Consider the following 14,825-nt stretch of genomic DNA (forward strand, 5'->3'; position numbering starts at 1 on the left):
TATGGTAATCACCAAAATGTCAATTAATAAATATTGGATATTTTTCTTTAGAAAGTCGACGAATGTTTAGATAGGGATTTTGTTTTTAATCCTTGAAAAAGACCCTTTCTGATTATATTCCTGGCTAAGCTATGCATGGTTTATCTCGAAAACTCTCCTTATTATTCCCACGGTTATCTTCACAACTGAATGAGAATTTGTCATTGACGTTCTCGTGGAATCGTTTTTACTCTCTTTCGGTTTTTTTTTTTTACAATAGTGTTTTTTTTTTTTTATAGCTTTTTGCATCCTAACATTTTTGCGATATTTTTAACTTGTTTATTCTCTAACTAATTCAATCTTGTGCTTTTAACTTGTTGATGGCGACATGGAGTCATCGAAACGTCGTTCTGGTTTACTATCAATTTTGTTTTTCTCATTCTAATGTCATTTTACATCTGCCTGAATATAATTTTCAAGTGATCTTAAAGTTTCACGACATGAAATGAAACTGTTGAAATCGGTTTCCTAAACAGGGCCAAAATAAACAAATCAGCTGAGCTCATACGAAGCTTTACATTTTCTATAACTTCGACAACAACACATGTTCAACCTCCTTCTAAATTATCAAGAAGAGTAGAATATTTGGCTTGACGTATTTTGTTCAGAATTAAAATTCTGCAGGAGTTATTCCAAAATTAGCAGCGAGGCTACTGTCCCGTGGCCGATGGTCCTGCGGTAATAGAGCACAGATGAGCCGCACGGTAACACATAATGTATTTGTTATAAAATGCGGCTTACCGTAAATCTGCTAGCCTAGTGAAATCCCTTCAGTAAAGCACGAGAATTATACTGTATTCGCATTTGTGTCTGGATTGCTACAGTTAAAGCACACCTAGCTGTAAGGGACTGTTTTATCACTTTGTCGATTTTTATTTTGGTTGTTCTGTTATCTCTGATAATTTATTTTAGGACGAGATCGTGAGCTGTATTTCCCAAGCTACTTCTTCTTTGCTGATAGACGATTGATCAAGCACAAGATAAAAACTGCGCATGTTAAGGACCTGGACCATTGCGAAGCTCTTTGCTATCGGCATGACAACTGTGTCAGTCTTAATATTAAAAAAGATCCTGACAGTGCAACAGGACAACAGGAATGTGAGCTAAATAATTCCACTCACATGGAGCATGATGAAGACCTAACAGTTGACAGCGCTTACCTTTATCGCGGAGCGATGGTGATAAAATCTACATCTCTTATCTTATTTGACAATTAAATCTCGGCGAATGTTCACTGAGCTTGAGGCGAATAATTGCTAATTTTAGTGTAATTTCCAGAGGTGAATATCGAGAACTGCCAAAAAAATAAATAAACGAACTAAAACAGGGAAAAATTTGGAAAACAACACACTTAAATAAGAGCGGACGGCTGAATACCTGCGATAACTTGTTATCATTTGCCAATGATTTTATGAACCAAACTACGGTGCAAAAGGGGTGAAAAAATAATAACAACAGTGAAAAACACTAACTTTAGGTACCTTTTTTAATCTTGGGTGACCTAATGTGTCATTATTTCTAAGGTTTTCAAAAATTGCTTCTAGTCCGAGGAGAAGTGAGCTTTCGATCTGACATAGTTCACTTTCACTGTGAAACTCAGAAACCGTAAACTGTTTTATTTAATTCTGACAGGTAAGTTTTGAACTGGCCAATCACAATAAAGTTTAGGATGCTGCAGCAAACCTCAAAACCGCAAGTAATTACTGTTGCTGTTTGCGGTTTAGTTTCATCACGTATAAATGGCTTTTCCCTTACTTCATAAAGACCTTGCATGGATTTTTCTGGCGTTAACGGATTTCTGAGTTTTACATTAATAGTTTTGGAAGCTTCTTCTTGAGAAGATCTTCTTCCCATCCAACCTGCTCTAATTCGTTTTCCTAAATTCCCATGGGTTCGATGATACCGAACCTTAAGTTTCACTCAAACCCACCATGTATAAACGATGTCAGCATGTATAGCAAATGTGGCTTGGCTTGTCAACCGTTTCTTTATAATCCCCTGTGTAACAGTGAAATTTTTCGACCATCAGAATGCTGGATTCTTATATTCATCCCTGGAAATGACGAAGTATGGCCGTTTGTATTCTGCTATTTCTAAACGAGAAAATGAGGAGTTCCTTTTGTAAATAGTGTTGTTTTGGTGTACCCTTGCATCAAATTCTCAGAACCTAACTGAAAGAAATATATATCAAAAAAGGAAAATAACACTTCTAAATCTGGGTTCTGCGGATAAATATGGCAAATATCATGTTTCCGAAAGCCCGTCTTGATTGATACAATGTCCTATGTACACAATCTTGCATTTTGAGGAAATACCTATCTTATAGTATTGCTTCCTTGTTCTAGAACGCCTGCGGAAAGAACCCGCCATGCCTCAACAACGCCATATGCCAGTCAGGATTTACAGACAAGGGATATCGATGTTTGTGCTATCCTGGATTCAAAGGCGAAAACTGCGACGAAGGTACACGTAATGAGTTCTCCTCTTTTGATGCGTTGCTAATCAGTGGATTTTTTTCGTACTTTTTACGAAGCCATTGTATCTAGTTTTATTTCCGCATTTCTATTATATTGCAAAACCCTTCGGTGACCGTTCGTTTTCGGCGGTGTACTCTACGGTATCTGCCCTACATTCTCCACGATTCTCAATTCTTTCCGTACTCCACGAGGTCTTATCGGTCCAGCCTTTTGCCTCTTTTGTAGTACATTTTGACAAAAGAGGTACCCCTTTGGATACACTTAATTGAAAAAAGGCATTCATTTCACATACGTTCATAATTAGGGGTGGCGAATGGTAAATGCGAGACTTTGCGAGACGGCGAGACGAGCGTTTTTCTTTGCGAGCCCGAGACATTTTGACTTTTTAGATTGCGAGACCGAGATTTCAAAGTGCTTTGTGTGCGAGCGCGAGACGTTCAGACTCTTAACATTCAAGCCCCAGATTTAGTTGAGAGCTAGAATGAGCTTGTACAGCCTGAAGCCAGCTGCTTGGAATTGACTGGAACTGGAAATTCGATTATAACACACTACGTTATGCAGAGCTCGCAAGTCTCACGCAAACAAATTCAATCTTACGCTCTCACGCTGAAACTATTTTTTCGCACGCATTTAAGATTTCTTGCTGCTTTAGTGAAGTTCCATCATAACAAACTATCTTTTGTGATATAATTCCATCCTTGATCGGTCAGTGATCGGACTGACAGCATGTAGAACAAGCGTTATAACATGTTAATTTGACTTCTAGATACATGTAAGTCAGAATGTTACGAAAGAGTTGATAATGGTCCAATAAAAAGAAAATTCTGCCATCTAAACAGTTGCTTTTAAAGCATCACATTTATGCTCTGAATGAAGGAGAACACGCCTTAGCTACTTCCATTTTTCAAAATTTCCTGGGGGAGCATGCCCCCAGACCCCCTGGCGGGGTGCCGCTTGCGGCGCCACAAACAACATTTACGCCTTCGAAGATCCCACTCTTAGCCAACAAATGAACTTGTGAGCTCTGGTTATGATATCCTAGAGAATTATAACTGTTTTTCTGGAGCCAAATCGGACGTTGGGATAGGTTTTGTACCCTTTTGTGGAATTAAGACAATTAGGAGAAGTTATAATAAGAATTAACTTTTTCGCGGCAAATTTGTAAGTTGCTTCATTGAAATTCCATATCATGTAAAGAGAAGACGTAATTCATAAAACGAATTGGGACTTCGAGACCCTAGCCTTGCGAAAAATTGAGACTCCGAGACAGCTTCCTGGGAAAATCGAGACTGCGAGACGCACATAATCGCTAAAAAACGAGACTGCGGGACCCGTGAAAATCGACTAAAATTTTACGAGACCCAGAGTTTTTGAAGGACCATTCGCCACCCCTATAACTGGCCCGTAATATGAATACTCACTCACTCACTCACTCACTCACTCACTCATCCTCTTCGCCCCTTCGTGAGTGGGGCATAAGGGAATAAGTCGTCAAAAAAAGGAAGTCTTCTTGTCATTTTCATGTAGTGCCTAACAAATGAATGATACAGTCATAAGGTGCGTCTGCTAGAAATATTTTAATCAAAGGCCCTTATTAAATAACTAAACGACAGATTTCTCTACCCTGTCTTGTAACTAAACTTGAAAAATCCTTAACTTTTTATATACCTAAAGCACGGAGAAGTATTCCTTTTAAGCGGAGCCTCCCCCGTATAGGCCATTACATGGAGTACATCCCACCGGGGTGGATTCTCACGTGCGCAAGGCTAACTTATACACACTAGCTAGGTCAATTACACTAATTGTTATTGTACAAATGTAAATCCATCTATACGATCTATATCTGAACAACAACCACAACAACAACAACAACAACAACAACAACAAAGATGGACAAGGTCTCCACATTCACAGGTGAATGCATTCATTGCCTGACATAAACTGATTTTTTTTTTTCGCCCAGACATTGACGAGTGTGCTTCAGGAGTGCCACATTGCAGTCCTGATGCTACTTGCCGCAATACTATAGGTTCATACCATTGCAGATGCAAGCAAGGATTTTCAGGGGACGGAAAGGAATGCGAACGTGAAATTTGTCGATGTTCTCGTCTCACTGCGTTAAAGTTGTAGTGAATGTGTTATAACTTGTCAGCTAAACAACGTTTCTCCAAAAGCAAGCAATCAGGAAACTTATAACAGAGAATTTCTTTCTGACATTATGAGTGTGCTAAAGAAACACACAATTGCAGTTCTTAATCTGTTTGCAAAATTACCAACAATTTATACAACTGCAAGTGCAAACCTACATACTATGGAGACGGAAAGTATAATCCATTTCAATATTTTCGGTATCAGCCTAGAAAAAGCTTGCAACTGGGGCTAATGCGGAAAGTCTTTGCAAGCAAAAATGACATTAATATGTTTTCAAAGATACCAGCCCGCAACAGCCTCTGTTGCAAGATAGTTTCAGTCCTATTCCGAGAATACGAAAATTGTCTTTTACAGCACAGGTGAATTCTTGTTCGCTGCACACGTTGCTAAAATTGAGAAAAAAGCTGGCACTAAAGGACTTCTTTTAGGGCTCGGCCTCGTACCCTTTCGAGCTTACGCCCGTCGGACATTTTGCTGAAGTGCCAAACTGTATGACAGCATGGCATTATATTGGATCCAGCAGTGTTGCAGTTGGTATATGAGGATTTTGGTCTTGCATGGTATCAGGCTACGAACTCAGTGGTCTTGCTAACTTGGCAACCTACACGCCCACTAACACACCTCCTGAAATAAAAACTAATAGAAAGCTTATCATCAATATTTATTACAGCGAAGAATAACTCCACTATCAACTTTTTGGCTTGGCCATCATTGAGCAGAACAGATAAACGGACTAAGATGTCTCTTGTTTAAGTAAGATAACAATTTGATAGAGAGTAATGGGGCCAAAAGTTGAAAAGAATATATACATTGAAATGAAATCAGACCTGAAATTTTCCCTTGCTAAAAGTGATATAGATCTGTCTGGATTCGCAAAAACATAGCCACAGAATTTGACTTGTCACTGATAATCTTGATACAACTCTGTCCTAGAGCTAGCTTTCCACAAGACTTATCGTAGCTCAAATAACAGCAAATAACTCTCCTGTATGCCTTTTGAGGCCAGGAAGACTAAATTCACCGTCTTTTCGTTGAATCATGAATTGTACAATTTAATTAAGAGTGCTTTTAACATGAAATTGGAGTCTAAATCAACACGAATGTACAGATATCAAAACCGCGGTGGAGAGCTAATCTATCGCTTTCTAAAGGCCTACATCGTCCTAAATGGACTGAACAAGAGCTTCCTACATCTAGAATCGATTGAACTTAAAACAAACTAGGCCATAGTTAGCAGTAAGCGAACACTCAATATGTTGTCGTTACGTCAATTATCGCCCGGAAGCCACGCAAATAAATTTCTTACGCGCTAGCGAATCACAGACAGTTCTGATAGTTAGCTAAGCCGAGAACGCCTAAAATTGATAAAACAAGGAAATTCTACCCACGATCAGCGCTTGAGCTCATGTTCTTCTCTCTGCTCGTGGCCATGTTTTGCTCGCAAATAGCAATGTCCCGGATGTACTTCAATTTTGTCGAGCGCGGAATAGCACATCCAGATTTCAACATATTTTTTTTCTCAATCTTTAGCTACATTAAAGTTCAGAGCAAATAACGCCAACAGCAGCTAGAAATGTCTAGTCCATTGCACGTCTAAGCCCTAAATTGATGTGGCTAAAGATTTTTGCTGCCGGTCTAAAGCAAGTACAACATTATCGCCACAGGGCAAACGGCCTACCGTTACGGGACTAAATGTGACTCGAACAGTTTATACATCTCCGTGAGGCCAGCCTCACGTAGGATAATGGACGACGCTTACTAACAAATCGTTAGAATTGGGCCTTCATTGGACTTGATGATGTCCTCGGGCAGACTTCCTTTAGACAGCAAATACAGAACGCTAATCGGTCGCTCCTTGTCAGAGTCACCGCGCGAACTGAATTCAGACGAGTGTAGCCAGGGCTAAACTTAACACAAATTGAAAAGGGGGTGGGGGGGGGGGGGGGAGGGGTGGTCGATAAATAATGAAAAAAAAAACCTAAATAAATGAAACATGCGGCAAGGAGTTTGTACATTTCATGCTAGGTAAAATTTACAAGCTGCTATCATAGCGAAAGCAAAAACAAACAAACAAACAAAAAAAACAAAACAAAACAAAACAAAACAAAACAAAACAAAAAACAAATTAAAAAAACAAACAAATCAAAAAACTCTTCATTCAGTCTGTAACACCGTTTTCATAAATCCAGACATATATTTCAAGGGAACAAGGCTGGATTACCCAGAAAGGTCGAAAAACGAGCGTGTCTAATTTCTGCCGATCTTTCTAAAGCATTTAGAGTCAAACTAGGGAATTCCCTGATCAGTTTAGGACATTCTGTGCCAATATATGTCTGAATTTATGAAAACCGTGTTAAAGACTTTGCACCAAAATAGCGGCCATGTTTTTGGAAAATCGGTCAGATATATATTTTGTCTTTTTAGTCGTAAATTTGGCTTAGGCAGTCAATTCGTTCGTCAGCCTCGGAAAGGCTCTTTGTGTCCCATACGTATCTTAGATCGAAATGACTCAACAGCGATCAAACTTGGGGGTAAATTACAGTCTGGGCCTATATTTGAACCCAGTTAGAATGGCTGATAATTCATTCCGCCTTCTGAAACAATTCCTGTCGAAATGGAATTAGTGATTACTTGGAGAAGGTCTCAGCCCGTGTCATTGTGGCAATATTTCCTACATTTTTAAGTAATTATAATTTAGTTCGACGATGATACAAGAAAAGTAAATTTATCCAAATCTTGACAATTTTCAAAACTTTACTTTTCTCTTTGTGCTATCGTTTAGGAATACTGTTTTACCAAATTTTATTATAACTTAATGTTCTTTCTCTCTTTTTCTATGACCAGTTTTGTCATGCAAGGAGCTTTACGAGAAAAATGTGTAAGTAAAGTGACTGATATTATTAAGAGCCATAATCAGGGACGGAGACCCTAAGCGCGCGCCATGGCTCTCCCTATGATATGGGACAATTTTTCTATTTTTAGAACAAATTGCGCCGTCGCGTGCGGCACGCGCGTACATGCTGCCTGGATTTTTACGGATGTAGCGCGGGGGAAATGCCGTCCGAAATTTCCGTAATTTTTGATACTTTTGGTCCACAACTCAATACGTTTATGTCTGTTGGATTTTGCTTTAGTATTTTCGTCGTAAGCTGCTCCAGTTTGCGTGAAGTAAGCCGGTGTCGAGTTTAGGTATGTTCCGGTTTATATCACTGAGCAAGCTGTGTTCCGCTACGTCTTTTGCAAGAACTCCGAATTACTCCATTCTAAATTTCACACATAATGAACATTAACAGCTTGTCCATAATACACAGAAAAACTAGTAGGATATACTTGGATATAGCGTTGGTTTATAACTTCAAAGTTTCCTTTCTTTTACTAGAGGCTTGCGGGGATTTCGCCAGAGTCTATCGCGACCGAAAAGTAAAACAATTTTGCAAGGTTGTGTTTCGCCCGAATTGTAAGCAACGCTTGATGTTTCATCAAGGTCCAATAAGTTTACGTCTGTAGATACTGCTCAGTTTTGTTTGTGTAAAAAATCCAATAAATTGTCTGTTGTCGATGAATAGGAGCGCCCGCCAATGGGTGTTTTGTACAGTCAGTAAACATGACAAATTGGACCTCCCCACTTTCGGGTGAAAACGTATATCGAACTCTTTATAATATCTGTATAGTTTTAAATATGTTTAAGGGTGATAAATGTTTGAGAGGCAGCTTAGCCGAAAATAGGTGAATAGAGCAGAAATACCCAGAAAAGTTACGATGACGCTTTCTTTAATCGACTTCGAATAACGATTTCGATTTTGTTGGTCGAGTTATCAAAACTGCTTGTCTAATTTATTTTCGCAGTGCAAAACTTCACTATGTTGAAGAAACACACATGATGTCAGCAGCCTTTTGGCGTTGGTAAAAATTGTTGCAGCATCTCAGCTCAAAAGATAACGAAAGAAATCTTTGTCAAGATTGGTTGATAATTGAAAACACCGCCTCGGACTTGAAAGTGCTCGGGCTGCACTATGGAAATGAGCTACTTGTGCGCGTCAGACTTTCCTTTAAAAAACTTTTGCAAACTCGCCAAACAGACAGAAACAATACGAAACCATCAAAAAACAAGTTTCGGCTATGATTAAGCATTGTTTGAGAAACTCACAAATCAACTCGATACCAGAGTGGAGAGTTTTCTTGCCATATTCTTAAGTGAGAACAATCTCACCTTTTCCATTAGCTCAAAGCATAACACTATTTATAAGGGCCCTGGTTCGTAGCCCCTGCCTTATTCCCCGCCATCGCTGTGAAAAATCCGCAAGAGAATCTCGCAACTCTTACCATTTGATCACGCAACGTGACAACGTCCACGCGAGAACCCACGACATGTGCGTGGATCCGCGCGGATGTACGTCGTCAGGATGGCGCAATTTGCTCTAAAAATAGCAAAATTGGCCCAAATCATGGGTGCACGCGGATCCCAAGACTTACGGTCTCCGTCCTCAATTATAGCTCCTTATTTTATTCTTTACGAGTTTCACAATGTGGGTATGGCCGGTTAAGAGTTTTTAGTACTGACCCAGACGATCGAATAGTATCCCATGATGCAATTTTCTACGTACGTGACGCAACGTCGAAGTTATCATGGATTTCAGCGTGAAATAACGTGGTCTTCTCCGCGGTCTATTTCTTATTTTTATTGCAGTAAAAGGTTAGAAAAGTGCATTATTTAAATCTTTGACGCAATTATAATGATTTGTAAGTGTTTAAGAGCGCGGCCTTATTATAGCATTCTTGTCTTTGGTTGTGTTATGTGACTATTCGCATCACAAAGTGTTCGTTGACTGGTAACAAGGTCATGAATATTCGCTTTTCTTTGCACAGTATGTTGATGTCTTCGATTTTTGGGCATCACGCCACAAAATATAGACATAATAATGATTTTTGGCAAAGAAGTACCGAGAAGTACCCACGTTTTTATGACCTTTCAAGCGATCGAAATGGACTGAAATTTGGTAACATACCAGTGCAGTTACCAGTGTTGCGTGTGTGAATGTCTGCTTCAAGTCTCAGTTCGTTTAGCGCTTTATTCCCGAGCTTAGTCATCTTTTAGAGTCAAAATGATTATTTTCGAAGGCGTTTTGGTTACTATTCTTTCCAAAACTGCAAAATGCTCAGCAGTGATAACTAGCCTTAATAACGGAGTGTTTAACTTCGTAAATTTCAATAGTTCAATGGAGCCGCAATCAAGAGATGTCATGCAGCAAACGGTACAACAAGGAACAAGCCTGCTAAGAAGCGGACAAGAGATGTCAAAAGAAAAATCAGAAAACCCCTGAACTTCTCTTCGGAGAATGTATCTGTTGAAACTTATTCGTATCAGCACAGGGCTTCTTACCCCAGCGAATAATTCGTCCATAGGCGAATTCACCACAACCACAGGAACGAGAGCTCTTCTTCGTTCGTCCATGCTTTCCATATAGCTTATATGTATTTCTCGACAGACCAACGAAACACAAGTAAAACCCTTCACTGTAACAGCAAAATTCTCCTTTGAAACGCATTGAATATAAACTAACTCGGTACTCTTAAAAGCAGAAGCCACGGAATCCAGACAAGTGTGAAAGCACGCCATGGCTTCATCCCGAGAGCGTGGAATGAATGATGACGTCACGTGCGCAGTGATAATATAAGCCTAAACCAGATGCATCATGGGCTACTATTCGATCGTCGTCTGGTACTGACCTGGTGTATTGATTGATAATACTATCAACTATCAATCGATACTACGATTACGGTTAAGGTATCTTCTCGAGCTCAGCAATACTCATGTTTTTTTTTTTTACTCTTTATTGCAATTCTGGTCAGCTTGTTATGACGCTGCGTTTTGCAAAGAGCCATTTGAATTTTGATAAATCATGATGGCTCCGAAGCCTTTGCGGATAGTAGGACAATCACATGAATTTTGGAGGGCAGATAGTCTTTTTTGTAGCCTGAGCAGCATCATTTGCAAATGGTGCTACAAAGGACGCAAATAAACTATAGACCCGACAAAAGTCGTTTGATTATCATTATTGTCAATACACAAGGCCAAATCATACAATTTATTTAAATTCATTAGAAAAATATGTTTAACAAAGATGTAGCATATAACTATGATATGGAAAGTTGTTGCTACAATACGATCAGCTAAACAAAAGCCAAATAAAATTCTTTTTAGTTCACAATGAAAGTCAAATCTAATCTATTTTTCAAAAAGATCAGTAACAATGATTAGCAAGCATCAAATGACTGTCTCGTAAACTCCCGCCACCACTCTCTGTCGCGGCGAGCAAAATGAAAACACAACGAAAACCAAAATAAACTCAATTAACTTTTCTGCATCTTTCCAAAGGCTGTCCGTGCCTTCCATGAAATGTCGATTCAATTTTTACCTGTCTCTTGACTGAATAGATGATTTGTGTTTTGGTTTCGCATCGTTTTCTTTCGTAAATAGGTTGGCCTTCGCTTCAAACATTTTGTTGACAGACATAAATTCACTGTCTTGCAAATGTTCATGTTTCGGCTGAGTGGAGCACAGGTTGGATGGCGATGAATGGCCACTCTAGTTCCAGTAAATTCACTTGGAGTAATGCTTTGCCTTTCTCTGTTTTCCCTTTAGCGATGAAGTTTTGCAGAATTTCAACTCAAGTCCGTTAGATTTACTGTTTTGAGATCCACTGTAATTTTTCTTTTCTCACACCATTTCTCGATCTTTTTTACTCCCCCGCTCAGTTGTTCTCTTTTTGTTTTTGCTTGAGCTTTTCGCTCAATTTCATCCAGGTTGCTCGTTGTCAAAGTCCGAGTTCTGACTAGAAAAAAGCTGGAAATTTGGGACTTCAAAATCTCCAAACGTTAAACGTTCACAACGGAACTACAAAGTGAGCAAGTCAAAATCGCTTTGTCGTTGAAATGGTATCCTCAGGATCTCTTTGGCCGAGCAAAGTCGTTTGACATCTCTACACCCAATCAGAATCAGGGCGGCAAATGCATTTTCAGCTCGCGCATTTCCCGTCTGGCCCGCAAAATGGCGCGTTTTACGGAGGGCAGTTTGTCATTTGGCCGCGCGTATTAATAGTCATTGTTATTCAGTCACTGTAGTATGTATGCACTCTAGCTATCACATAAAAAAATGTCCTCTATCAATCGCAAGAGCGTCCTAAAGAGTTAAATGTGCAAGAAAAATGTAAATAAACAACATCTCATAGAGTTCACTTCCGGCACCTTGATTGTTTGATTCAGCAGAACTAACGAAACGAATCCTCACTGTGGTCTTGGGTCATGCGGAGTCGGCCGCTGGACGTTTGTCATGAAGATTAACGGCTCAAAGGTTATTACATATTGTATTTACAATATTCTAAGAAAAAAAAAATCTGATTCTTGTGTAAGGCAATTAAAATTTAAACCAAAACCAATCATGACTCTGTCACACACGTTCTCCCGCGTTTTACGTCAGCCACATGTAATGACATGTGAGTTTTGATTAGTTCAATGGATTGTCTTTGCTCTTTGTGATTCTTTAGAGTGATCACGTATTGGTTTTACGACACTAAATTGAAAAATTCTCGACCGGAACGTTTTATTTCCACTGTTACTGTGTTGCATTTGTTCGGGCCGACTGTCCTCTAAAATGAATTCTCAGTTTGATTGTATTATTATTGAATATTATAACTAAAATATGTCATAGAGTTAATTTTTTTTTGAATTCTTGTCTCTCAGGGAACCTTTCACTATGATTCAGACCTTTGGAAAAACAAAGAAACATTTAATATTGGAGGGGGAGGGACTATATTTGACACACAGGAGACCAAATTGACGTCCTACTGGGACACAAGCTTCACCAAGATCTGTCTCGGAATGAGTATCCACGGCGAGGAAAATATCAACTTTCTCCTCATAAACCAGGAAGCTGACTCTTTGTACTCACTGATCGCTGACGGAAAATATCGCCGCATCTCACTGGGTCGCGAAACATGGAAGACGCTGATTGGTTCCCGAGCCTCCTTACAGATCAATTGCAACAAGGAAGGTTTTAATAGCCATTGCTCTGCTTACGATCACTCTAAAGCAAGAATCGGTGTTGTTGGCAACAATCAAGAAGACTGCAGCACTTGTGATTCCAGAATAGGGTTTGGTAATGGAGGAACGCCTAGCGACTCCAATACCTGTGGAAACGTGGCAGAACGCTCACCAGATAATGGAGACCAAAACATTAAGGGAATGGGTTATGTTTTTATCCTATAGAACGTAAATTGAGTTTTTAACCCCAGGAAATCGGTCGTGTTCCCACAACCCTTTATTGTACTCGCAAACCTCTTCTCGTGTTTCTGTGAATGTTTTCTATTTCGTAAATCGATACTTGTAAAATTACAGTGAAAACTATCGTAATCAAGTTGCAAACACACCGAAAGAGACGGCTGTAGACAACGTAAATGAAAGCCGGACTTCAAATATATGGTTTAATATTTTACTAGATTTCTACTAATAATACATCCGCAAGTTGAGCCACAAGAGCCGGTAACTCCCTCGTGTTTTAAATACGCGCACCTCAGTTCCCAGGATTTGTGCACGAGGGGCGCGCAACACAATGCTACGAAATCAAGTCAAGAGACCTGCGCTCGAGTAACAACCTTCTAATAATTTAATTACCTGGGATTTAATACAAAAAAAATATTCTATTCAACATAAAAGCGATTTCTGCATCTTTAATATTTTACTAGATTTCTACTAATAATACATCCGCAAGTTGAGCCACAAGAGTCGGTAACTCCCTCGTGTTTTAAATACGCGCACCTCAGTTCCCAGGATTTGTGCACGAGGGGCGCGCAACACAATGCTACGAAATCACGTCAAGAGACCTGCGCTCGAGTAACAACCTTCTAATAATTTAATTACCTGGGATTTAATACAAAAAAAATATTCTATTCAACATAAAAGCGATTTCTGCATCTTTGAAGATTTCTTCTACGGACTGTGTGCAGTAACAGCAACAACCTTTATTTGTACTCGTCCTTGCAAAAACGTACATTTTATAGAAAGACAAAATAAAACAAAAACAAAAACAAAAAAAAACAGTATATGACTCGTTAACACAGAAATTATTGCAAAGCAACAGCTTCAAATGATAATTTACGAGTGGCGAGCGATTTTTTTTTTCTCCAGGCAAAGCAGGTTACTTGGCTATTTCCTATGTGCACAACATCAAATTTGCATTTCTTATGTTCTCGGTGCAATGTTGGACTTAAAAGGTCAAGGTGTCTCTTTGTTACGAGTGCATGTGGAGGCACATTTGGAACGCCACGAGAAGTTGCATAGAGTTCTAACACAGGCCATCTTAGGCAAAGTGAGTGTTTTGTGTGCTTTTGTATGACTTAATATTTGAAGCTAAGGAAGGGAAGTTTTGGCAGTTTTCTGTCAATGCCGCCTGTTTTATTTGCTAGTATTATAATACTTGATTTATATTCTAGCGCTTGTGTTGCATGATTGCGTTGTTCGATCTTTTATTTGAATTTCTATTTATACAGCAAACTGAGAACTGAAAACGAACACTAAAGCAGTTTTGATCATACCACAACCTGGCACGTTGCAAGTAAGTAAGGGTGTTCTTTAGTAGTGTCTTAAATAAACACAGATTTGCATTACTATTCATGCCATGATCAGCGTACCGTAATTGTTGAAGTACCGAGAGAAATGTAGTGTATATTGTATAGTTAAGTATCGTTACTTAATCGTTTGTCTGTATTGCAAAAAAAAAAAAAAAAGAAAAAATAGTAGAGGGTGTAGTAACCTTAAAAGCTCCCTGAAATCAAAAGAAACACCATAACTGGAGAAAAGGAAAACGGCGGATTGAAAATGTGTGATTTTAAGATCATGGAAAAAGCGCTTAAAATAACTTGGGGCTACAGAATTCAAGACGAGTCGCAAGCTTCCTGGAAAATAATTTCTAACCAGCTCTTGCACAAATATGGTGGTTTAGCCTTCCTAACAAAATGCAACTTTGCAACAAGTATATTTGACCTTGATGATGCGCTTCCCACATTTTATAAGAAAAATGTTAGATTATTGGTGCGAGTTCAAAATCTTAACGGGCGTCGATTCCAAAACAAATCCTAAAAACGAAATACTGTGGAATAACAG

At 39.1% G+C, this 14,825-nt stretch overlaps 1 pseudogene; it reads left to right on the forward strand.

Moving 5' to 3' along the window:
- The first annotated feature begins 367 nt into the window (after positions 1 to 367).
- LOC145485452 (uncharacterized) lies at positions 368 to 12,932 on the forward strand (annotated as a pseudogene).
- Positions 12,933 to 14,825: the final 1,893 nt, after the last annotated feature.

Source organism: Orbicella franksi, chromosome 4 (assembly GCF_964199315.1).
Source record: "Orbicella franksi chromosome 4, jaOrbFran1.1, whole genome shotgun sequence".
Classification (NCBI taxonomy): Eukaryota; Metazoa; Cnidaria; class Anthozoa; order Scleractinia; family Merulinidae; genus Orbicella; species Orbicella franksi.